The sequence below is a fragment of the Elephas maximus genome, chromosome 13 (genome assembly GCF_024166365.1).
Source record: "Elephas maximus indicus isolate mEleMax1 chromosome 13, mEleMax1 primary haplotype, whole genome shotgun sequence".
Classification (NCBI taxonomy): Eukaryota; Metazoa; Chordata; class Mammalia; order Proboscidea; family Elephantidae; genus Elephas; species Elephas maximus.
Window position 1 is genome coordinate 86,667,706 of NC_064831.1, and position 26,808 is coordinate 86,694,513.

The window sequence follows — 26,808 nt, forward strand, 5'->3', positions numbered from 1 at the left end:
AGAAATAAGACAAAATTAACGTACAGGAACTTTTCCTTATACGGAAGTAAAATAAAGCCTGACAGTTTAAGTAAGAAAGTTTATGGTAATTTTTAAAGGAAAATAAGAAAAACTGAAAGCAGTAGCTTGGTTGATAGCAGAGGGTTGGCTAGTTGGCATATAGCTGATAGGTCTCCGTGTGAAACGTGACATCTTATGGCACAGAGCCATAGGGGAAGGTTGACGAGGTCAGTGATGTGGCTTCAAAGGAACTTAAGAACCCATCTGGGAGGTGATCTCTAGATTACTAGCAAAATGTGCCTTCCCCTACGTCCTGGAAATACAAACAAAATACATTTTCTAGCCTTCGTTGCAATTGTTGTTAGCTGCCATCAAGTGAGCCCCCAACTCATAGGAACCCCATGCACAAGAGAACGAGGTCCTGTGCCAACCCTATGATCAGATGGGGATTGGACCTTTGTGATCTGTAGAGTTTTCTTTGGCTTTTTTTTAAGTATGTTTCCAGGCCTTTCTTCCTAGTCCATCTTAGCCTGGAAACTCTGCTGAAACTTGTTCAGCATCATAACAACATGTAAGTCTCCACTAAGAGACAATGCATGAGAGGTGCATTTTCCAGAGATCAAATTCAGGTCTCCCACTTGGAAGGTGAGAATTCTACTACTGAACCACCAATGCCCTTGCAGGTGAACCAAAACAACCCGTTGCCATCAAGTCGATTCTGACCCATAGCAACCCTATAGGGAAGAGTAGAACTACCCCATAGGGTTTCCAAGGCTATAAATCTTTACAGAAGCAGAGTGCCACTTCATTCTCCCTCAAAGTGGCTGTTGGGTTTGAACTGCAAGCCTTTCAGTTAACAGCCAAGCACTTTGACCACTGTGCCTCCAGGGCTCCTTACCTTGCAGTTAGATGTGGCTAAATGATGGACTTACCACCAAAAGAATGTGAGAAGTGATGTGTCCCACTTCCTGGCCTGGGGTATGAGTAGTTGCCTCCTCCATGTCTCCTTCCCTTCCTGCCACCTAGAACTCAGAAGGGGTTGTGACCCAGCTTCAACCTGGAGCCTGAGTCTCTGAATCACTATGTGAAGAAGAGCACTCCCACCAACCTGAGCCATCTTCTTAGAACTGAATATAAGGGAAAAACTTCTAAAATCTTGAAGTCACTGATTGAGGTCTTTTTGTTTCTGTATCTTTACCTTTCTCTTAAGTGTATACTGGAGCCACCACGAGTCAGAATTGACCAGAAGGTAACTAACAACAACAATAATAACAACAATAAACAAAAGATCCATTCAAAACAATTGATTGAGAAGCTAATCATTTCTAGATCTTGTTCTAGGCACTGAACACCCAATGCTGAATCAGACTTAACAATGGGACCTATGCTAACATAAGCAGCTCACTCTAATGTAATTATTGACCCACTCTGGGCCAACCACACAGAGAAATGTGAAAACCAAAGAGTGGGCATCTCATTCTTCCTGGGAGAGCAAAAGAAGAAATCCCAGCAGCAGTGACATTTGGGATGAATACACAAACAGGGAAGAGAAAGGAGGAAGGATTAAGGGAGAAGCTGTTCCATGGTGAGCTCAGGAGTGGAGGGCAAGCACAGCCGGACACATGGTGAATGGCTGGAAGATCCCGAGGTAGAGCTGGAAGAACATATTAGGATCAGACTCTGAAGATACATGTTTGGACTTTGCCTTGAAAGAAAAAAGGAATCCGTTGAGGTTTAAAGTAAGGAGTTGAAAAGGTTAGGTTTGTGCATTAGAAAAGACCCACCAGTGGAGTCATGCAGGATGGACTGGAATGGGAAGAGGCTAAGACAGGAAATCCAGTGAGGAAGTTACCTTGAGCCTTATTAACCTAGGATAGCAACGTAGTTCATGGAGACTGGAAAAAAAAAAAAGGTAAATCGAGGCTGGAGAAGAAGGAAAATGCAGCTTTGAGAAATCTTTCAGTTTGTAGTTGGGTAGACCTGGCCACAACTGAATGGGGCTGGCTACGGAAGATGGTAGAGGAGTCACCTACTCACCCATGACACTTAGTCAAGTTCTAGAAAGTTGCTCTCGGGCCAATCCTAAAAGAGTCAATTCACTTTTTCTCCCTTTCTAGGGCCAATAGCAGTCCTGCTTGAACAAGCTCTCAAGTCACTTTCAGGCCATTTCCTCCCACCATACATCTCTTACCACCTCCCACCCACCATCCACTACCTAAGAATCCTCAGGAGCTGCCTCAGGTTCAAATCCCTTCTTCTCTTAATATCCCGAATGTGTCTGGCCCTACCTTCTAGAACCTGCTCCTTGCCCTCCTAGAGCTGAGGACCATGATCAGCTTGAAGGATGAATGATAATAAGGCTAAGGCAACAAGAATGGATAAAAGCAGAGAAGCATTTTTAAATGAAGGAAAGAGATGAGGGAAAGTGTGAGCAACCAAAAGGTGGAAGTTAGCTGCATGAGCCTGAGTAAGTCTCCAAGCTTCTTCAAACCCAGTGGCATGCCTTTAAAATAAAAGAATCAGACTAGTTATTTTCTAAGAACTCCTACAGCCCTCCCCAAACTAAAACACAAATTATTCTGGAATGATGAAAAAATAATTGTTGTTCATGAGTCGGGTAATACAGAGCAAATAACACAATGTCTAGATTTCAGGTAGAACCAAATTAATTTTGTAAAACTACCTAACTAAATCACAAATTAAATGAGCTAAGAAATGGAAAAGTTATATGAGTGTATGTTTTTAGGGCCTAAACAAACAAGATAGTTTAAGATTCAGAGTCATTTACCAAGAGTCAATGTAGACTATGAAATTAAATTACCAATAATTGCCACTCTAAAATACAGAATAATAATTCTGGTAACCAGAAGAATATATAAAATTAATACTAATAATTACAGAGGAATTACTTAATTATCTGATTTACCCAGAGAGTATAATCAGATGCCATTAAATAGAATTGAACCTTATATTACTTTACTCTTAAGTGTCAGTCAAACTGGATTTTTTAAAACAAAGCAGCAGTGTTTGAACTGATAGATTATGTAAGATGACGGTGAGCTAAAATTATTACTCCAATTAATTTAATTTATTGTGGTCTTGGTTCATAAAAAAAACATATATTATTTGTAAAATATTATATAAAGAGGCAAATGTTAAAGAAATCAAGACTGATTCATGAATCTTAGAGCAAATATGCCAATCAAAAAATTCATATTACACCACTATAACAAAATTCCACATGATGGGGGACATTTCTCAGGCTTTTAAAATGGTTTTACCTAGAGACTGAGAACTATAGAGAGCATGTAGTATAAGCTGATAGTATTGTTGACACTGTTAGCTGCTGTGGAGTTAGCCTCCGACTCATGGCGACCCCATGCACAACAGAACGAAAGGCTGCCTGGTCCTGCTCCACGTCCATGATCAGTTGGGGATCAGACCACCGTGATCCACAGGGTTTTCACTGGCTGATTTTTGGATGTAGATCACCAGGCCTTTCTTCCTAGTCTTCCTTATTCTGGAAGCTCCACTGAATGAAACCCGTTCAACAGCATAGCAACACACAAGCCTCCTCTGAGAGAGGGGTAATGGCTGCCTATGAGGTGCATTGTCCAGGAATCAAACCTGGGTCTCTCACATTTAAGGCAAGAGTTCTACCACTGAATCATCGATGACCCCTAGATAGTAAAAGTAACTGACAATTATTGAGCACTTACGAGTCTGGCATTCTTCTGAGAGTTTTATAGGGATTAACTCATTAAATCTTCACAGCAACCCTAGAAGATCGGTACTGTAATCACCTCCTCTTGCAGATAAGAAAACTGAGGCACGGAGTACAATATAGGCAGTGACTATCAGAGCCAGGATTTGAATCCAAGTTACCTCCTTTTGGGCCAGCATACTAACCAATACCCCAACATTAATGTCAATAATTCCTAATATACTAGTAAATAGAAAATTAATGTGCTAATATCCTATTTTTTTTTTTTTTTAATAACCTATTGGCTGCTAGAAAATCAGGGGTTGAGGACAGCCAGTGGAGAGGAAGGACTTCTCTCTGTCTACTGTCTTCACTGACACATTTTGAGTCCCTCTGGGAAGACACATGCCAGTTAGTAATATCAACAATTTCCAATAATCTGGATCAGGCATTTCAGAGGTGCAGAGGAGAGACGTCCACCATTTATGGGAGTGACAGAGAGGTCACTGTAGGATAAATCAAGCATCTAATACACTTTGCTGGAATTGCCACCATAATTCCTGCCAATTCCATCCATGAGCAGGAACATTACCCACAACAGGCCAGAGAAGACACCTGACATTCCCAAAGCCCTACTCTCAATGACTCATGAGGCAAAAGGGTATGTTCAGTTTGTCCTTAGGAAAGAAAAGTAATGCTTTCCTTATGTTTCAGGTGCCAAAATAGTTTATTTAATCAATGCAATTTGGGGTTTTCCCTGGAGATGGAGACATGGTTTTGACTACGACTTAGCAAAATCATTTCTCAGTGGTAGATGTCAATAGGAGCACATGGCAAAGAGAAAATGTCCTAATAGGTCACTCAGAGCCTTCCAGCGGGTCTGGCATTGCATGGCCTCTAGGTGGATCATGTAGGAGAATTAACATTGATTGAGAGTGCAGTTGGTGGGTTCAAACCACTGACCTTTCAGTTAGCAGTCAAGTGCTTAACCCCTACACCACCTGGGTTCCTTTCACCTTGCCACTTCTCCTGAATAACTGAACAAAAGGCAGATGCTATGGGCAACACACTCCTGTATGTGAGAATGCCAGAGAAGGGAGGAGAAAGCTGGCTTTGCCTGGAAGGCAGCAATGTGGGAAGGCCTCTTGATGGAACCATCTTGTTTGAATGATCCAGTGTTTGGTAAACAAATACTTAATCATAGCCCTTAGTGTTTTATGCACTTATAATAATGCCATCTCTCACCTTCCCTTCTTTCCAGCCTGAGTAATCCCAAGGTCTTTGGTCTTTCTGCAGATGAGAGCAACAATTTCTCATTTCCTGTCAATTCCCCAGTTTTGTTAGAGATTTCTTGAGAGAGAGTGCAGACGTCCAACAACAGGCTGGAAAATGCTAATTACTATTTATAATTTCAGAAAAACTGTATCAGCCCAAGTGTGTAACTGAGCTCCTTGAGGCTGCGGTTGCCCCTGATCCTGGCCCCTGGCCCTGAGCAGGTGGCTGGCTGATTGTGTGCGCTTAAAAACCGTCAGTGGAGTCAAAGACAAAGTTGCAGCCACCACAAAATCATCACCTATGTCCTCCCACACCTCAAGGGAAATCACTTTTGGATTTTCTTACCCTTGTGGGCTGTGACTCACCTGGAGGGATGCCTTCATTGGCAGAGGGGTGGGGTTTGCATGTGAAGGCAGAGCAACTTGGCTGCACAGCAAAAATCAAGCTGCCTCCCAAGAAGTAAAAGTGGCTTTATGATAAAGGACCACCAATATATATATTTTTTTATATTCCATTCTAGTTTACATAAAATAGAAGTAAATTACCAGAAAACATCAGCCCTTTTGTTGTCATTAGTGATCATCTATGAGGGACATCACCCCCAATGCCAGCCCCCTCCTGTGAAGCCAAGGTCAGCCTCTATAGGGTGACGGAGCTCTGGACACTTCAGTTATCACAAATTTCAACTAGATTAATCCACAGAATTTAAAAAACTCTGCCTGGCAGTGTAGCCATCTCTCATAGAAACGACATGACGCTGAGTTATGGCACCTGGTAATACGGTGCCAAGAACATGAGTTCTTATTGAACGTCTACTGCACTACCTGTGGTCTTACCTTTCTCAGCCTTGGTGTCCTTCTCTGTAAAATGAGGATACAGAAGAACTGGAAAAAGTAGTAAACAGGGCCAAGCACATAGTTATTAGCTGCCTTCGAGTCAGCCCCTGACTCATGGAGACGCCAAGCACAATAGAGCAAAACACTGCCCGATCCTGCACCACACCCATGATCAATTGTGAATCAGAGCATTGAGATTCATGGGATTTTCAGAGGCTGATTTTCAGAAATAGATCACCAGGCCTTTCTTCCTAGTCTGACTTAGTCTGGAAGCTCTGTTGAAACCTATTCAGCAGCGTATCAAGGCACAAGCCTCCACTAACAGACGTGTGGTGGCCCACTTGAGGTGCGTTGGCCAGAAATCCAACCCTGGTCTCCCGCATGGAAGGTGAGGGTTTTACCACTGAACTAGCACTGCCCCCATAAGCACACAGTAGGTGCTCAATAAATGGTAACTTCATATTATTAATAAGAGCAATAGTAACACAATCAAAAGGAAAAAAAAACTTGCCTGTCAAGTGAACCACAAAATTTCCCAAAATAAACATTCTGGGATCCAGGCTAAGCTGTGTCAACCAGGAGTTTCCTGAATAAATACTTTCCCCTGCGACTGAATGCAACCCAGCCTCACTCTCCTTTCCGCAGACCTTCTAATTATCTGTGCTGTTTACAGCATCCAGCCCCTCCGCTCCCCAATTCTCCATTATCCTGACAGCCAACAAACTAGACCTATTAGAACTCAGCACAACTTTTGCCTAAGGCAGGAACTTTGTGAGACCACAAATCGTCTTGGTATTAAAAGTCGGTGCATAAGAACTGCCCTCAGCTTTTGCTCTAAATTGCTAGTTTGAAGACATTCATTGCGGTATATTGTATTTCCACTATATTTTGCTTTAATAGACTTCGTGGTGAAGTGTATAAGAAGGGTTTTAAAGCCCGAGGTAGTGCACAGCCAACTTTTTTTTTTTTTTTTTCGCTTTTATACATTTTTCCATCTTTTGTTTGTCACCTTATATTGTTTTGTTGCTTCCCATACATAAAACAACCTGGCGATCACAGAACAATCCCCAGCAGTTAGTTGGAGGCACATATTGACTTTACTATTAAAAGTTGAAACAATCAAGCTAAAGAATCTGTGGAGTATGTTTCTGTTGCTTGCATGAGAGTTTAATTTTAAAGCGAATGGGGAATATCCCCTCTGAATGTAACACTACTTTCATTGACCTTGGTTTATTTCTATCCTTTTGCATTGCCTGCCTAGCACAACTTCGCCGTCAGAGAGAGAAGTGGAAGAAAGTATTTACCCAGCATTTTCATCTGAAAGGGTCAAAGTGCTTCTGCCCCTGTTTATCTGATTCCCAGGTAAGTTGCTGGCTGAAGGCTGACGCCAACCTCCCTTGCCTCATCTGGGTTTAGGTGGCACCTATAAGCCCTTGTTCAGCTGAATATTGCCACCACAGTGGCATAAGTGTCCTATAATTATCACCCTGTGACTCTATGGAGGTCTTTGGTGGTGCAAACAGTTAAGTGTTCGACTACTAGCCAAAAGGTTGGCAGTTTGAAGCCACCCAGGTGTGCCTCAGATGACAGCCTGGTAATCTGCTTCTGAAAGATCACAACCTTGGAAATATTATGGAGCAGTTCTACTCTGTGCACATATAGGGTCGCCATGAGTCAGGATGGACTCGAAGGAACCAACAACAACACAACACCCTATGGGACCAGGTGAGAGTGAAATCTACATGCTCCTGTCCTCATGTAGCATTCAGTCCACAGAGAGGCATGGGGTAAATCAAACAGCCATGCAAATGCATCTATAAGTTGCCTGGAGCCTTTTTATCACTAGCCCTGTTGGCACAGCGGTTAAGCATTTGACTGCTAACCAAAAGGTCTGCAGTTCCAACCCATCAGCCACTCCTTGGAAACCCTATGAGGCATTTCTACTCTGTTCTATATGGTAGCTATGAGTCAGAACAAACTCGATGGCAACAGGGTTTTTTTTTTGTTTGTTTGTTTGCTTGCTTTATAAAGAAAACATATTACCAGGGGATCAACTTCGGATGTGGGGGTCAGGGAAAGCCTGTGCAGAAAGTGACTCAGCTGAGGAGTTAAATGAGTTCAATGAGAGTCCTCAAGGGAAAGAGAAGTGCCAAAAGAAGAAACCATTAATGAAAATGCCCCAGGGCAAGAAAGAGTTAGAATCTTTGAGAAGCCAAGGCAAGGGCTATACAGGGAATCAGAGGACACAGAGGAGAAATAAGAGATGGGGAGTGAGGCAGAGCTGGGGGATGCTGTAGGTGATGGCAGGGAGGTGGGATTATATTCTGAGACAATGGGGAGCCATTGCAGGATTTGAGCACAGGAGTTACCTGATCCAGTTTGAGGTTTTGGAGAAATCCCTCTGGCGTCTGGGTGGAGAATAAATTTAAGAAAAGCCAGAGGGAAGTTGGGAAAGCAAACTTGAAAGGGAGGGTCCAGGTGAGAAAGAACAGTAACTAAAATGAGGGTTTTGGAAAAAAAGGCAGATTTCAGAGTGGCTGCAGGATGGACTAACTGTGGTGCTGAAGGCAGGGATAGTTTCTAGACAGATGCTCAGATGCCTGGCTGAACAACTGGTGAATGGAAGTGTGACTTCTGACACAGGAAACACTAGAAGGAATTTCAAGTTCTTAATTTTAGGCACTTTCAGGGTTTATACTGAATGTGAGTAATCAGAATCAAATTCCAACTAAAAAGACTTGGTCCAAGAATTCTGGGCTATCTCACAAAATTTGTGGAACAGATGACATCTGGGGAGATAAGAACCAGGGCAACCCAGAGACCCAGCCAGCAAGAGTTTATGGACCTTTTTGAGCTCTGTCATTGAAAGGACTCAGTTTGGCAATGCCCAGTCTCTGTGTCTCTCAATTCTAAGTGACAAATATGGGTTAGGATATAGGCCCACCTTTGAAATATATTTTCTCTTAGTCCATCTAGCCTGAAAAAAAAAATAATAAAAAAATAAAGCTCTCTTAAATCTGTCTTTTTTCCAAAACACTCATTTTAGTTACTGTTCTCTGTCACCTGAACCCTTCCTCTCAAGATTGCTTTCCCAACTCAACAATGGGCATTACTATGTATTCTTCATACCACAGATATGACTGCTCCAACCTCATACATGTAGTCTGACAGTACTTCCCAGAGGAAGTTGTGAGATGTGAAACAGGGAGACATCCCAGATAGCTCTTGTGCATCTGTGCAACCTCATTTAATAAACCCTATTATTTTCTCCTTTGAATTTTTTGTTGATGCTATGTGTTTTCAGTAATGGAAGGCATGCTGATTAAAGAACCAATTCAAAATTTTGTTATGAGTTATGGGTTTTGATTCCATTATGTGGGATCACATATGTCCCAGTGGACTCTGGACATAGTAAATAATGATGAAGTGACTCAAAGATAAAATCTTTTTATTGTTGTTGTTGTTTTTAATTTTATTCCTAGAAAATTTTCAAAACATGAGGCACCTGGCAATGACTACGCATACATTTTATTCTAGTCTCCTTCTTGAAACTTTTCAAAATGTGGTACAATGCACTCTTCCTTGCTGCAAAAGGGGTACTTACAGCCCAAATAAATAAAAATGAGGGATTTTTTATCTCAGGAAAATTACCACTATAATGCATTCTTAATTACTGCACAAGCAGTACTTACAGGACAAATAAATAAAACTAAAGGAGTTTGAATCTCAGGAAAATTACCACTACTCTGTATTTTTCATTATTAATATATATATATAACAGCTAAGAAGCAGAAACAGCTGCCCTGGAATATTGCAGAACTTCTCCCTAGCAGTGCATTCCACCTGCTACACGTGGAAGCAATGTTTGGGCCCTAATATTGAGTGCAGGCTAAGAATAACTTATAGGAGTTCAAGTCTCCTGAAAAGTACCACTGCAATGCATTATTCCTTATTGCAAGGGCATTATTTACTCTTCAGAAGCTAGAAAAGCAGGGAGCCAGCAATGCTTGGAAACAATGAATGGAGTCAAGGAGAAAATGGCCACTATGACCAAATGAAAATTAAGAATAGCTTATTCTTATGATGAGTACATTCTCATGAGAACACAGTAAATGGGAAACATAGTGAGGATGCTTATCTCACAGAAATAAAGACAAATCTGTCAAAAGTCTACAACACTCATACATTCAGGAGGCATCACCTAAGACAATGGTCAACCTACACAAAAATGATGCTCCAGCTCACAGTTTTTGAGTTTCATGCATTTCAAAAGGCACTCACCCTTAAAATCAGGCTGCCTACTTCCCAAAGAACTCCAGAGGCATAAAAAGTGGTTGGGATACAGTATGTCCCATGGGTCACAAAAGGGTTTAACTTTTACAACAATACTCCAAGATAATGCTATAATAGCCAGGCTACAGAGAAGGACATTGGAGCCCAGAGAAGTTAAGCAATCTCCAAAGCCACACAATTAGTAGAGGGTGTAGTTCTGAGTTAAATCACTTAGGTCTTCAAAGTCCAATGCATTCAGTCTATACTTAGAGCTACTTGAAATAAATTTTCTCAGCCATGGCCTTAGTATGCAGTGTGCTGAGCACCCCAGTGAAGAGAAGAGAAATTTGGTTAAGCTTAATTATGTTCCAGTTGAGTCACTGGACTTCTGAAATATAAGCTTTATGCCTTTTCACAGATGGTTAATGTGAGGATTAGGATAAAAATGCATTTGCCCAGAGTGAAACATAAGGTTAGTACAGCAGCATGACTACATCTATCTCTGAGCTTGGCCAACATGTAGACAACAACATTCCTTTAGAAGACCAGAAGAAACATTAAATACCAGTATCAACTCCTTCAGAAGCTGCCACACGAATTGTCCACTGGCCTTTATATGAGCCCTATGATAGATATATGAGATTTCTCTTAACTGAAATGAAAGGAATGGAGATACCTCCATCAACATAGGAGAGAAAAGAGCGATTACACATAATAACATACCCTTCATCACACATCATATTCCCTTTTGTATTAAATGAAGGAATTATGAATGGCAGGGGAAAATATATTAGTTATATTACAAAAACCCCTGGATATGTGTATGTGTTGACCAAAGTTTCAGTGTGAAGAAAAGAAAATTGCTTAAATCCAAGTATTTTACCCATTCAGACTGGCCTCAAATTTGAGAAAATGAGAGACACGTTTTGGCATTGGTGTTACCTTGTGTTAAATGTCAAGACAACGTAACAATGGACCCCATAGCTTCTCTTAATCCCTTACTCTATTTGCTTCCTTCATGATATCTGAAATTATATTTTTCATGTATTTTCTTGTGTATTTTCAGACTCCCCTACTAGAATATAAACTCTACAAGAGCAGGGACTTTATCTAGTTCATTGCTGTATCCCAGGGTAAGAATAGTATCTGGCATGTGGTACCCAAATGCCTAGTACATATTTATGGGAAGAGTAAATGAATATAATTACCTAGAGTTATGTCAATCTAGGTGACATTTTGTGAAACTCTTATTTTGGAGTTTTCTGAGTTTATGACACCACCTATATAGAATCTAGGAGAGGGTGCAGTAGAAACTCAATAAGATTATTGATTACCAAAATAGGCAAATAAACCAAAGTAAGAAAATACTATAATTGTTTACCTCCAAAGATTTCTTAGTTTACTTTATCAACCTTTACAAATCAAATCTACTCTTTTAATAGCACTTATATATAGAATGAGGAAAACGGAACAAAAGATAAAAACTAGCGAACCCATCCACCCTAAAAAAAAAAAGCACATAGAAATTGAAATGCTGGTGTTCTGAAATCTAACTCTCTCCTGAACCACTAATCTATGTGTCCTATGGACCTGGGTGCCCCATGGGTACTCCAATCTAAAACAAAACTCTATATCTGGTGCCACGCCCTGGGTATGCTACTTTCCAATTAACAATCTCCCTCACCCTGAGGAGCCCAAACTGGAAAGTCAAAAAAAAAAAAACAGTGTAGACGCTGAGTCTTGTCAAGTCTACTTCAGCCAACTCTAAATCTGCCCACTGCTCTACTGCTTCATTGAAAAAGTCTCATTCTTATCTGGATCATGTCTTTTCTAGGTCCATTCCATTATCCTCTTACTGGATCCTCTACCCCTGATGTCAACATTCCACTTTATCTGCATGCTATATCTTACCCAAAAATGACTTGTAAAACACAAATCAGCTTATAACATTCTCTTGATTAAACTTATTTTATGGGTTCACAACTCTTAGGTAGCATGTTTTTTTGTTTCCTAGGGCCGTCATAACAAAGTACTACAAATTGGGTGGTATATGAGAACAGAAATATATTGTATCACAGTTCTGGACTCTGTTGTGGTGATGTCTAGCCAGTTCCAACTCATAGCAACCCTATGTACAAAAGAACAAAATGCTGTCTGGTCTTGTGCCATCCTCACATTTGCTATGTTTGAGTACATTGTTGCAGCCACTTCCTCAATCTATCTCATTGAGGGTCTCCTCTTCGTTGCTCACCCTCTACTTTACCAAGCATGATGGCCTTCCCCAGAGATTGGCCCTTTCTCATAATATGCCCAAAATAAGTGAGATGAGCCTCGCCATCCTTGCTTCTAAGGCTGCATTCTAGCTGTACATCTTCCAAGACAGATTCTTTCATTCTTCCAGCAGTCTATGGTATATTCAATAGTCTTCACCACCATAATTCAACTACATCAGTTCTTCTTCAGTCATCCTTATTTATTATCCAGCTTTCGCATGCATATGAGGCAATTAAAAATACCATAGCTTGGTTCAGGTGCACCTTAGTTTTCAAAGTGATATCTTTGCTTTCTAACACTTTTTAAAGAGGTCTTTTGCAGTAGGTGTGCCCAATGCAATATGTCGTTTGATTTCTTGACTGCTGCTTCCATGTGTTGACTGTGGATCCAAGGAAAGTGAAATCCTTGACAACGTCAATATCTTCTCCATTTACCATGGTGTTGCTGATTGCTCCAATTGTGAGGATTTTTGTCTTCTTTGTTATGAGGCGTAATATATACTGAAGGTTGTAGTCTTTGATCTCATCAGCAAGTGCCTCAAATCCTCTTCATTTTCAGCAAGCAAGGTTGTATCAACTGCATATTGCACATTGTTAATGAGTCTTCCTCCAATCCTAATGCCACATCCTTCTTCATATAGTCCAGCTTTTCGGGTTATTTGCTCAGCATACAGATTAAATAAGTATGGTGAAAGGATAAAACCTTGATGCACAACTTGCCTGATTCTAAACCACACAATATTCCCTTTGTGGTGGTTAAAGTTGTGTGTCAACTTGTCTGAGCAATATTCTCAGTGGTTTGGCAGTTAAGATGTAGTTTGGTAGCTATATAATAATGCAAACACCACCATGATGAGATCTGTTATAGGCAGCCAATCAGTTGAAATGGAGTTTCCTTAAGAATGTGGCTCACATCTAATATAGGTGTCCTTTCTGGCAAAGCTCATCAGTATTTGCTTGCTCTGAATAGCTGCAGCTGGCTCCGTTCCTCTGACCTCTGGCTCTTGGGACTTGAGCTAGCAGCTTACTTGCCAACCTTGGGATTTGTTAGCCTCACAGCCCATGGGCAAGGGGCCTGCAGTCTGATCTGCCAATCTTGGATTCGCCAGCCCATGCATCTATGTGAATCAGGAGAAGCCTCTAGTCTGACCCACGGACTTGGGACTTTCCAGCCTCTACAACCATGTGAGCCATTTCCTTGATATGAATCTATCTGGTGGCACAGTGGTTAAGAGCTACGGCTGCTAACCAAAAAGCTCAGCAGTTCAAATCCATCAGCCGTTCCTTGGAAACACTATGGGGCAGTTCTACTCTGTCCAAAAGGGTTGCTATGAGTCAGAATCGACTTGATAGCAATGTTTTTTTTCTGTGTTATCTATGTATTTATACACTTCACTGGTTTTGCTTCTCTTGAGAGCCCAACATAAGACACCCTTATTCTGTTCGAATGACTAACTCTGGTTCTATGTACAGTTTCTGCATGAGCACAATAAAGTGTTCTGGAATTCCCATTCTTTGCAATGGGACTCATAATTTGGTTATGGTCTACACAGTTGAATGCCTTTGCATCGTCAGTTAAACACTGATGTCAGCAATGATATCCCTCATTCCATGTCCTCTCCTTGAATCTGGTTTGAAAATCTGGCAGTTCCCTGTCAGTGTAACAGCTGCAATTGTTTTTTAATTATCTTCAGCAAAATTTTACTTGCATGTGATATTAATGATATTTTCTATAATTTTCACATTCCTTTGGATCACCTTTCTTTGGAATGGGCACATATATGGATCTTTTTCAGTCGGTTGACCAAGAAGCTACCTTCCAAATTTCTTGGCATAGGCAAGTGAGCACTGCCAGCATTGCTTCCATTTGTTGAAGGATTTTAGCTGGTATTCTGTCAATTCCTGTGGTCTTGTTTTTCACCAGTGCCTTCACTGCAGCTTAGACTTCTTCTTTCAATACCTTGGTTCATGTGCTACTTCCTGAATTTGTTGAATGTTCGACAAATTGTTTTTAGTGCAGTGACTGTGTATTCCTTCCATCTTCTTTTTATGTTTCTTGCATTGTTCATTTTTTTGTCCATGTTGTTATCAGGTGTCATCGGTTCCAACTCATAGAGACCCTATGTACAATAGAACAAAACACTGCACAGGCCTGCGCCATTCTCACAATTGTTGTTATGCTTGAGCCTACTGTAGCAGCCACTGTGTCAATCCATATCGTTGGCGGTCTTCTTCTTTTTCACTAACCCTCTACTTTACCAAGCGTAATGTCCTTCTTCAGGGACTGATCCCTTCTTATAACATGTTCAAAGTATGTGAGACAAACTCTTGCCATCCTTGCTTCTAAGGAGCATTCTGGCTGTGTTTCTTCTGTGACAGATTTACCCATAGAACTCTTCAGTATTGCAACTTGAGGCTTGAAATTTTTCTCCAGTTCTTTCAGCTTGAGAAAAGCTGTTTTTCCCTTTTGGTTTTCTAACTCTAGGTCTTTCACATTTCATTATAATACTTTGCCTTCTCCAGCCGCCCTTGAAATCTTCTATTTAGCTCTTTTTCTTCATTGTTTCTTTCCCTTTTAAGAGCAAGTTTCAGAGTCTCTTTTGGTCTTTTCTTTCTTTCCTGCCTTTTTAATTACCTTTTGTTGTCTTCATATATGATGTCCTTGAAGTCATCCCACAACGCTTCAGGTCTTCAGTCATTAGTGTTCAATTCATCAAATCTATTCTTGAGATTGCCTCTAAATTCAAGTAAGATATACACAAGGTCATTCTTTGGCTCTCATGGACTTGTTTTAATTTTCTTCCGCTTCAACTTGAACTTGCATATGAGCAATTGATAGTATGTTCCATAGTTGACCCAGGCTTTGTTCTTACTGATGATATTGAGCTTCTCTATCATCTCTTTCCACAGAGATAGTTGAATTGGTTCCAGGTATTCCATCCAGTGAGGTCCATGTGTATAGTTGTCATTTAGGTTGTTGAAAAAAGGTATTTACAATGAATAAGTCTTGATCTTGCAAAATTCTATCATGTGTTCTCCAGCATTATTTCTATCACCAAGGCCAGGTAGCTGTCTTCCAAAGTCTAACTGCCTTCTGGGGTCTAGAAGCCTGAATTCAGTGTGTTTGCAACTACGATTTTTTCTTGGAAGACTATAGGGTAGCTCCAAGCATTCCTTGGCGTTTAGGTGCATCATCACATGGCTACCTTTCCACTGTCTCCATCTCTCTGTATCTCTTGTCCTCTTTCATAAGGACACCACTCAGATGAGATTAAGACCCATCCTATTCTGGTATGACTTCATGTTAACTAATGACATCTTCAAAGGCCCTATTTCCAAACAAGGTTATATTCACAGGTTTCAGGAGTTAGGATTTTAAACATATTTTGGGGGGTACATAATTTAATTCATAATATGTAGGCTATTTATCATGAAATTTAAGGTTTTCTATAATCAAGAACCAAGCTAAACCTTTCCAGCCTTTTACTTACCCCCCTTGCCTTCTACTCATTCATTTATATGTCCATAATAGAGTACCACATACTGAATAAGGGGATTCAGACTCAGTGTCTACCTTGAAAAGACATCCAAAGTGTTGTGGAGAAAATGGTGAGCAGACAGATAGTCATAACAACAGTACCACATAGTAAGGATGGAGATAGTGTCTGCGAGTCTTTTCAAACTAGTTGCTGTTTCCCAAACTTGCCACGCTCTGGTTTTGTTATGTCTTTGCACAACTTACCTCTCAGACTGAGAGTTCTCCTTACCTACCTACCACACCCAGAAAACTTCTAGTTGCCCTTCAACAGTCACTTCAAGTTACCTCACTTGCAGTTACCCTTCACCAACACTTAGGCCCATCTGACCATAAAACAAGATAGATATTCAGTTCTCTGTGAATTGAATACATTTAGTACCTACACTACTCCAGCCCTTTTCCATCTATCTCTCTCTCTTCAATGATTTTTAATTGATCAGCAAGCATCATTTTCAACTTTGCACTTCAACAGTCATCATAGTGTTTGACAGGGTAGAAGCTCACTACGGTTGTCAGCTGCTGTTGAGTCGACCCCTGATTTATGGGGACCTCCCATGTTATAGGGTAGAACTGCTCTGTAGGGTTTTCTGGCTCTGAGTTGGAATCAATTTAACAGCACACAACAACAACAACAATCTTTAAGGAAGCGGTTCTCCAGGCCTTTCTTCAGCAACACTGTTGAGTGGATTTGAAGTGGTAACCTTTAGGTTAGCAGCTGATCACAAACTGCTTACACTACCCAGGTTCCAGAGCTCACTGAGTATTTATTTAATTGAATCAAATTCCGTTTAATTTTCTGTCAAGTCTATTCTAGGTAAAAACAGGAAGGTGTAGATTTCAACCAATACTAAACCCAATCAACCATTTGTATATGATAAAAGGAGTAAAGAGAGCAGGACTTGTTTCTTAACCTACAGGAAAAGACTTGGTGGAAGGTGCACTTTGCGTAAGAAGACAGGTCCAAATAACTCACTGCCATCAAGTTCATTCCGACGATGGCAAGTGGCTCCCATAGGATATCCAAGGCTGTAAATCTTTACGGAAGCAGGCTGCCACATCTTTGTCTCACGGAACCTCTGGTGGTTTCGAACTGCGCATCTGTAGGTTAGCGATTGAGCATTTTAACCAATATACCACCAGGGCTCCTTAAGAAGATAGGCAGCAGTACATAATCAGGGAATATAGCAGTGGCAAAGGTTAAGGGCAGATGTTGGTTCAGAAAAAAAAATATATCAACGGGAGTGATCAATCTAATCCCCAAAGAGTTGAATTGATTCAGACCAATTTCCTCTCTTTTTTTTTGGCCTTCAATCAGACATTTAGACATCTGGAGAACGTCAACCACTGGTTGTCTGACTCAGCAACCAACCTACAATTAGCTATGAAATTGACACTACAGACATAATGAATTTGCCTGAAATTAAGTTTCATCTGGAGTACTCATTTAAAAAATAATAATAATAAATAAAATATTGATTCCCGGGCTCTATCTCCAACCAACTGAGTAAAAATCTCCTAGGGAAAGCCCTGATAACCTGTCTATTTAGCAAGCACACAAGGGAAAGTTTGAGAAACGTTATTCTAAGTCAGTGGTTCTCAAAGTGAGGTCCCCTGACAGGTCGCAGCAACGTGGCCAGGGAAAGTATTAAAAAATGCACATTCTTAGGCTCTGCCCTTGTGCTGAATCTGAAACTCCAGGGGTGTGGCCCTGCAAGCTGTGTTTAGCAAGCCCTCAAGGGAATCCAGCTATACACTCAAGTGTGAAGTTCTCTGCTCTAAGTCAATCCCTGGGAGTAGACAATTAAATGCTGGCCGGTAAATTAAATGATGCCTCAGTTGCCTGAAAGTATAAATACAGCTCCGTTAAGAACCTTCTTTTCTGCCTGGTGTGGCTAACACTAACCTGACCAAACAGAAACAGAAATTTTAGAAAGGCCGTGAAGTTATTTGGGCCTAAAATCAGAATTTTCTGCCACATTATAGCTGGAACCATTTAAGTCATAAAGACTTTTCCATTTTGGAGCTGAACGCACATAATGCACTGAAAAAGGCAGGAAAATCCAAGAAATTGAAACAGAATTTAAAAAAAAAAAAAAAAGAACAACCATAACATAAAAACAAAAAACAACAATAATGTGTTTAATTACTGGATATTTCAGTGCATAACAGCAAAGAGTCACTTGATTAATAATTTTCAGAACTTATTTTAGCCACAAAGACCTGTCTTCAAAAGGTATCATAGTTTTAGTCCCAATTTATATAACAGAAAATGAGGCATTGCTGAGGTTTTGCCCTGTGGCCTCCTGAGGCCCCTCTGGCATCTCTATGAAACCATGTCTGTGGAAAAGGCAGGTTGAACACTCTTCTATAGAGTTTTGACTTCTTAATTGTCGTATTCACACGCAACTAAAAAGAGATAGCTGGGCCAGAAGCATTCAATAGCAGCAAAACAGAGGATTGCTTTTAGTTTTGACTCAGCTGAGGTCACTGAGGTGTTTGAAAAGATGACCACATTTAATGGACTTAGAATGATTTGAAATTTGAGTAAGGAAGGAAAGAAGGAAGGAGGGAAGGAGGGAAGGAGGGTATGAAGGAAAGAAAGAAGGAAGGAGAAAAAGCAAGTAAGCAAAGAGGAAGAAGAACAGGGAGAAGAAAGTAAGCCACTCTGAACTGCTCAACGGGTTTACTTTTCATTTCGAGATGCCTGGAAGCACTGACTTTTGTTGTCACTCTGGGCTCCGGGCGCCCCTTCTTTTCCCACGCTGACCTCTGCCATTTCTGTAGGTGGTTTACATAGCAGGGTGCAGGGTTACAGCTCTTCTGCAAACTTCTTCACAGCAGAAAGGGCAAACAAGGTTTCACATCACTTCCTGTTTCTCAACAGAGCTACAAGCCTTCCCCCTCCTCCATGTTTTTGTTTTTCGCCTCATTCTCGGGGGAAAAAAAAAGAAGGCCTGGAGTTTGTTAGAAAAGGAAAATAACTTAATTAGAAGCAGGGAATAACCAGAAACTTACATGGGACTGAATTTGCATTTTATCCTTTTTTTTTTTTCCGTCCACCATGGATATGAAAAGTTTGTATAGATTCTGTCAATTTTGTCAGTTGTAATAGAAAAATATAACATACATACAGCATTTTATCCAGTGTTTTATGTACATATTTTTAGAAGTCGGATACCCTGAAGAGGTTTAACTCTAGGGTTATTGTGTGGAGAAGGGTATTTGGGCTTAAGATTTTTAGATGAGTCTACGGCTTTTTGGTTGACCCTTGACATGACCTTTAGCTGGAAGGGCCTCCAGAGAAGGAACTTCGGTTTATTCATCTTTATGACCCCTGCACCCATCATCACAGCACTGGGCTCAGAGTGGACACTCAGAAAGTTTACTGAGTTAATGTGGGTTGAATGTCATAACCCCAAACTTTTATTTGCCACTTGTAAAGATAAGAATAATAATACATAGCCATGAATATTGTGTCTTTCATAATTTCATAAAGTATGCGGAAATTATTTCCACAAAGATTGTCGAGGACTCTGAAAGAATAAGTTGCAATACACACGGTTCTCAACTCTGATCTTTTCAATGCAAAGTTTCTTCCTCTTTCCAAAAAAAACCCGAAAACCCTTTGCATTGATTCTGACTCATACTGACCCTATAGGACAGAGAAGAGCTGCCCCACAGGGTTTCCAAGACTGTAATCTTTATGGGAGTAGATTGCCACATCTTTCTTCCTCAGAGCAGCTAGTAGGTTCAAACAGTCGACATTTCAGCTAGCAGCTGAGCACTTAAGCACTGTGCCACCAGGACTCCCTTAGGTATGTATAATCCCGACAAACATAAAATATCATGTTTGAGATGAGGGCATTATGTCAAAACAACTGACCAATTACACAAAATCAAAAGAGCCACTGGAAATGGAAGATCCAGGTGGTCGACTAAGCTCTATCAGTTTGCCACCCAGTGATGGGAAAATACTAAGTCTAGGAGATGCCTTCATCCTCAGACTAAAAAACTCATGACTGTAAACCAGAAATCCAGAGGTTTACGGACTCAGTCTCTGTATTCTTTAATATGGACATGCATGCATTCTTTAGAATGGAATTACTCAGATCCCTCAAGTTAGGACAATTTTACCCAAACAGGCCTTTTGCCTTTAAAAATAACCAGGTAGACAAAGTTCCCTGCCATACTTAAAAAGTCTGGATATTGAAATGGATATCAAAGGCATTTGGGAGCTCTTCTCCATATCCCATCACAGTATTTGTAGAGGATTTCTTTCATTCCAGGCCAGACCAGTGTGCTCAAAATTCCATTGAGATCATTTGCCACTTTACATACATACTTAGTTGTAGCAGTTTGTGAATAACGAAAACCATTTCACTTGTAATTAATGAGAGTGTAATTGTTTCTCTGTGCAACTGAGAAGGGAGAAAGACTCCTGAGAAATGTCTCTTACCAAATGCGACCTTAGCTTAGATATCCATTTCGGTATTGTTGGAATGAACAATGGGCCCAGAGCAAAAGACTGTTTTCCACATGTATCTGGATATTCACTGGAAACCCATCTGAACTTCTTTACAAAATGGAATTGGACCAGCATTCGATCAGAACGAGAGTCCTCAGATCACCCTCCTACATTTTCCCCTTGTCAACCTAGGGATATAAAATCAAGAGAGTTTCTTAGATGATTCCAACTGCAAATTAAATCTGCAAGAGAGAGAAAAAAAAAAGCCAATATTTAGGGGAGATGGGATTCCAATGTGGGTTTAGAAGATATTGTGAAAAATCTGACTGTGTTTGTGTGAATTTGGGGTTACTGCAGAGCAGATCAGACGTCGTGTTATTAGCTGCAATAAGCAGTGCACAGGAAAGGGGAGCTGAAGAGAACCTGAGGCAAAATCCCCGATGGGACATGGGAGAGTAAGAGCCAGAGAAAAAGGGAAGGCGAGCAGGAGAGGGTCAGAGAGACAGAAAGGAGGGCAGCACTGGGAGAAGACATGAAAAATTAGAACAGGAGCTCAGAGCACTCGGGAGAGCAGGGGAAATGACAGTTGAAATTAGAACAGGAGCTAAGAGGAGCAAGCAGAAGGGGACGGTAGGAACTAAGAAATTTAAGGAGGGGAGAAAGAACTAAGAGAAGTGGACAGAGAAAAGAAAGCTCAGCATCAATAAGGAGGCCCAGGGCTTGCGGGCGTCCAGTAGATCTGCCCTGCTATGGATCAAACCAAATGATTTGACATTCTGAAATGACTCGGAAAAGGGGAGTGGAATGCGTCCCAACAATCAATATTAAATTTTATGCCTGCTGCATCTTTCAAAAGCCTCAAGAAGACATTGATTCAAGTAAGTGTCACATTTTTAAATGACCTCTGATCATTCACTTTAAAAACTCTTTTCGAGCAGAAGTGGGTGCCCTGAGTTGGGGAGCAGTGCAAGTCAGGGGGTGGACTCCAGAGCGAGTGGTGGGGCTGTGAGGATGCAATGATCACTTTGGCAGAGGGAGGGATGCTCTGGCAGCAAGAGGTGCTTCTTCCTGCCCAACTGTAGCATGCAAGTGAAAGGCTGGGTGTTTTATGTTTTTCATTATATAGCAGGCTTTCTTAGAAAGCTGAGAGGAGCTGTGCTTGCTGGCTGGTTTGATGGAGTGGTTTGGGGCACTTTATAAGTTGTACTTTGTGGCCAGTTTTACAAGAGGAAAAGACCCGATTCTAATGGAATGATTTGGGAACCCTGCAGTCAGATTCCCAGAAGGCAGGCCTTTCCAAATGAGGCCTTTGCATAAGTGGACAATCCGGACTTAGACTAAACAGCATTTTCACTGAGTTAGCATTGTCTCTGGCAATTGGACACACATATTGGATCAGAACTGGCTATCTCAGGCAAAGGTTTGTGTCTGGAACTGAATAGGATTTCAAGTTGGGGCACATAGAATGATCGTGTTTTGTATTTCTCTATACCTAAATGCCAATGCCATTGCTTTGGTTTTAGGCCTGGAATAAACTCTCTGTTACATCAGATACCTGCATGTATTGCTGATTGTCTTCTTTGAAGAAAGTCCTCTACCCTGTCTGCTCCGTGGTTGACTTTTAAATGCTGCTTTCCCAGGAATCAGGAGCAGCCGTGGCTCGTCCTTAATCTGATTCTGGTCCTTTGGTTCTGGTGACTCATTTTATCTTCTAGCTCTGATTAATTTCCTGGGTTCAGCTTCTTGACGACTCTTGATTTGGGAATCCATTTCATCAACTGGTCCTGAAAAACCCCATGTAGTGGCCAATCCCTCAGCCCCACCCACCCAGGAAGAGTTAGTTGGCCAACATCCCATGATGTTACTGATTATGTGAAGCATCCTAGTGTCCTTATTTCCAGGCTTTACTTGATGATTATATATTTACCTGTTATCCAACTAACTACTTAATAATATGCATCTTTTCCTACTAGTTCTTGTCTTCCGCCTATAAGCTCATTCATTCATTTATTCAAAAGATATTTATTAAACCAATATGATGTTCCATGTAGTGTGCAAGGCACCACTCAAATTTTAGCCATTCAACAAATATTTATTTGAATGTGAACCCTGTGTTGGGTGCTATTCTAAGTGGTGGAGATAGAAGATAGGGCAGTGATTAAAGGCCTAGTCCTTAGAGATCTTGTATTTGAGTCAATGGAAGCAATAAACAAACAAGTAAATATGGCAGGTCAGATGAGGATATAGGAAGAAAATAAAGTAGGGTAAAGGACAGAGAATGCCAAGAATGGGGGCTATTATTTTATATAAGAAAGGCCTCACTGATAAGGTGAAATTTGAGAAGAAGCTTTAAGAAGGGAGAAAGTCATGCAGATTTCTAGGGGAAGGGTATCCTAGCAAGAGGGAACAATACATGCAAAGGTCCTGAGGAATTTAGTTTGTTTGAGGAACAGGTAAGTGACACATATGGCTGGTGGAGAGTGCATAAGAGGTAGTCAATGAAAAGATGAAGTTGAAGAATTACCAGGGCCCAGATCAGGCAGGATCTGATGCCATTGCAAGGACTTTGGTTTTTATTGTTAGTAAGATCTGAGAAGCCATTGGCTGCTACTGAGCAGTGGACTAACACAAACAAAATTTTCCTTCTGCCTTCTGCTTTTTTGAGAAGAGGCCATGGGTGGGCAAGTATGAAGCAGGGAGACTAGGTAGAAGACTAATATAATAATCCAAACAAGAAATGATAATGACTTGAATCAAGGTGGTAGCCATAGATATGCTGAGAAGTGATGAGATCCAAGAAAGTTAAGGAATCAAGAATGTCTACATTGGTTTTGCCTAGGCAACTGGAAGGATGAAGTTGCCATTTACTAAGAAAAAAAAAGACTGGGGAAGGAGCAGGTCTGGGAAGGTGGTGGTTAGGAAAGGAGTCGGGAGTTTGGTTTTAGGAATATTGAGTTTGAGAGGTCATTTAGATATCCAAGTAGATATGTCAGGTAGATACATAATATCTGGAGTTTCATGAAGAGGTAAGACTGGAGATATAATTTTAGAGTTGTCAATATTTAGATGACATTTAAAGCCAAAGACAGGATGAACTCACCTAGGAAGTCAAAGTAAATTGAAACAAAAAGCAGTCAGAAAACCTGTCCTGGGTGTTCCCTTGCCTAGAAGTCAGGAGAAGTAGGAGATAACTACAAGGAGATGAAAGTGTCCAAGTGAGGAGCAAGGAGAACAAAGAGAAAGTCATGTTCTAGAAGGCAAAAGAAGGAAGTGCTTTGAGAAGAGAGATTGATAAAATGCATAGAATGAAAACTAAATATAGACTCATGAGCTTAGCAACGTGAAGTCATTGGTGACCTTCATAAGAACTGTTTCCATTAAGAAGGAGGACAGCCTGATTTGAGTGAATTCAAGAAAGAGTAGGAAGACCTAGGTATATACCCAAAGATTTGAAAGCAGTGACTCAAACAAACATATGTACACCCATGGTCACAACAATACTAGTTACAACAGCCAAAATGTGGAAATAACCAAAATTTCCATCCACAGATAAATGGATAACCAAAATGTGTTATATACATACAAAGGAATGTTACTCCGCCATAAAGAGAAATGAAGTTCAGACACATGCTACAACATGAATGAACCTCGAAAACATTATGCTAACTGTAATAAGTCAGTCACGAAAGGACAAATATTATATGATCCCTCCTTGGGATGGAGGGAGAAAGGGGGAGCCACTGTTTAGGCAGCGCAGAATATCTGTTAATTGTGGTGGAAATTCAGCAACAGATATTAGTGATGCTTGCACAATACAGTGGATGTAATCCGTGTCACTGAATTGTACATGTGAAAACTGTTGAATTGGCAAATGTTGTGTTATATGTATTTTTACTAAAATAAAGGGGGGAAAAAAAAGAAAGAGTAGGAGAAGAGGCATCCAATCCAGCAAGTACAGGCAAAGAAATGGGGTAGGACCTGGAGAAAGATAACAGGTCATGAAAGGTTTTTGTTTTTGTCTGTTTGTTTAAAGCTGTGAGAGATTAGACCATCCATGTACAAACAAGGGAAACACTGGTGGTAGTACAGGAGAAAGACGGTGCGAGAAAATTGCTGAAGCAATGTCCTCAAGTAAATGAGTAGGCTGGAAGGGACGGGATGTAGGACACGAGAGGTTCATTTTACTTCAGAGTTTACAATGATTATTCATAGTAACAATAAGAAAAAGTAGACTATATGGATGCAGACACGAGGCTGAATGTGCCGAAGTTCTCTTCTGATTACTTCTTTGTTCCCATTAACTGAGTGTGCAAATTTACAAGGAAAGGGTGAGAATGGTGGAGGAGGTGTTGATGCTTTAGGGGAAATGACTCAAACCAGGTTTGTGAAGATTGAGGAACAATAGATGGAAGAAATGTCAATGACCATTTAACCTTTTTCCTTTTCACAGCTAAAATTCTCTGTACGTGGTCAGCTCCTGGTGCTCACGCTGGAGCTTTGTTGGGCCCTTCCCCTTGTCCCCAGCAATACGGCTCACTCCTCAGGGGTCTGCTTCTGCATCATCAGTGACTTCATCATGAAACTCAGTGCTGTTCTCTCATTTTCCTCAGCATACCTGCAGCAGACCATTCCACACCATGAACCACACCAGACTTCTTAAAATGTCCCCCACCTTTCCATGACCATGTAGGACCTCTTTCTACCATTCTTCTTCTATATCTTTCATTAACTTTTCATCTTCCTGTTAACCACTAAGAGCTCAGCTGCTAACCAAAAGGTCAACAGTACCAAATCACCAGCTGCTCCGTGGAAAGAAACCCTGTGGGGCAGTTCTACTCTGTCCTATAGGGTTGCTATGAGTCAGCGTTGACTCGATGGCAGTGAGTTTGGTTTTATCCACTAAAGTACCTTCTCTGCAAGATTCGACCTGATCTCTCCATCCCCTTTCCATGAGGAATCCTGTCCATTCCAATGTTACATAGTCAGACCTCTATCATCAGTGTTCCCAAGTCAATATCTCAGGCCAAATCTCTCTGGACTTCTCACCCTCCATTCCAAATTGCCTGATAAACATTTCTGATAAAGTGTTCTGATAAAATATGCTTGGGTTGACTCAGACCAAGATATTTTAAATCATATTCCTCACCTTCCTCCCCAAATCAGTTCTTAATTTGATGATTGTTTTTTATGGCAGGATGATTCATTTGAATCTCTAGGTTTGAAAGTTAGACGTTATTTTGCTCTTTTCTATTCCTCTAATTTTCTCACATCAAATCTTACCCCTAACTGGCAGAGCCACACCTTCATGGCTTGTTTCTCTTGACACATCTCAAACAGAGACTTAAATATAACATGTACCTGGTTGATATGATAAGTGAATATTCATGCAATATTTACATAACCCAACTATTGCCAGGGACATACTATCATACCTTCTCTTTACTCTCAGCTACAAGTGCCCCCTCCCAATCTCCACCCCAGTTTGCTTTGGATCTACTAGTATTGGCATAGCACATTGAATGGCCCAGAAAAGAGGCCATCCCAATTTGCAATAGATCAGAAGATGCAAAGCAAATAGAATGACTAAATGTTATAGAACTTGGTGTCTATTCAGAAAACATCCTTCATGGCTTTGCAAATAGGCAAAAATGTCAAGTCAGCTTTACTCTGAAGCCATTTGGAGACATTTGCAACAATGAATGCATGATTAAGTTTATTGTTTAGTAAACAGTTTGCAGACATTAGCCAAGGAAGAGTTATGGCAGCAGTTAACAAATAATTGCAATTGAATTAGGCAGACTGCAATGCAAAAGCAGTGCAAGTAACTTGCCAATTCCATAAAATGTTTTGCAAACAGATTCTGGGAGAAAATAGAATGAAAAAAAAGCAGAAAATAAGGAGAAGGGTGTTCTCAGGGTCTTTCTGCAAATAGTAAGAAAAGATGCCCTCATATTTTACCATGATGGTCAAGTGCCAGTGAAAGGTGTTTATTTCTGCTCTGCCTTGGAGACAGAACTTGGCACAGACTTCAGAGCAGGAAAAAGGGGGCACGGCTCAGTGATTTGGAAGTTAACAGATTCAATTGAACAAAAGTGGCAGAATGATTTTAAAATAGAGTGTATGTGCTTGGGCTAAGGGCGGTCGTGATGGCGGAATCTTGACTTATGGAAATACGACACTCATAGCACCACGCAATCTTTCTCCGAGAGAAACCTGTGCCCAATAGCAAATAATATATGGATGTATAAACCAAACCCGTTGCATCAAGTTGATTCCAACCATAGTGATCCTACAGGACAGAGTAGAACTGCCCCATAGGGTTTCCAAGGAGAGACTAGTGGCTTCAAACTGCTGACCTTTTGGCTAGCAGCCAAGCTCTTAAGCACGGCACCACCAGGGCTCCATATGTGTGTGTATGTATGTATATACATATATTGTCTTGTATT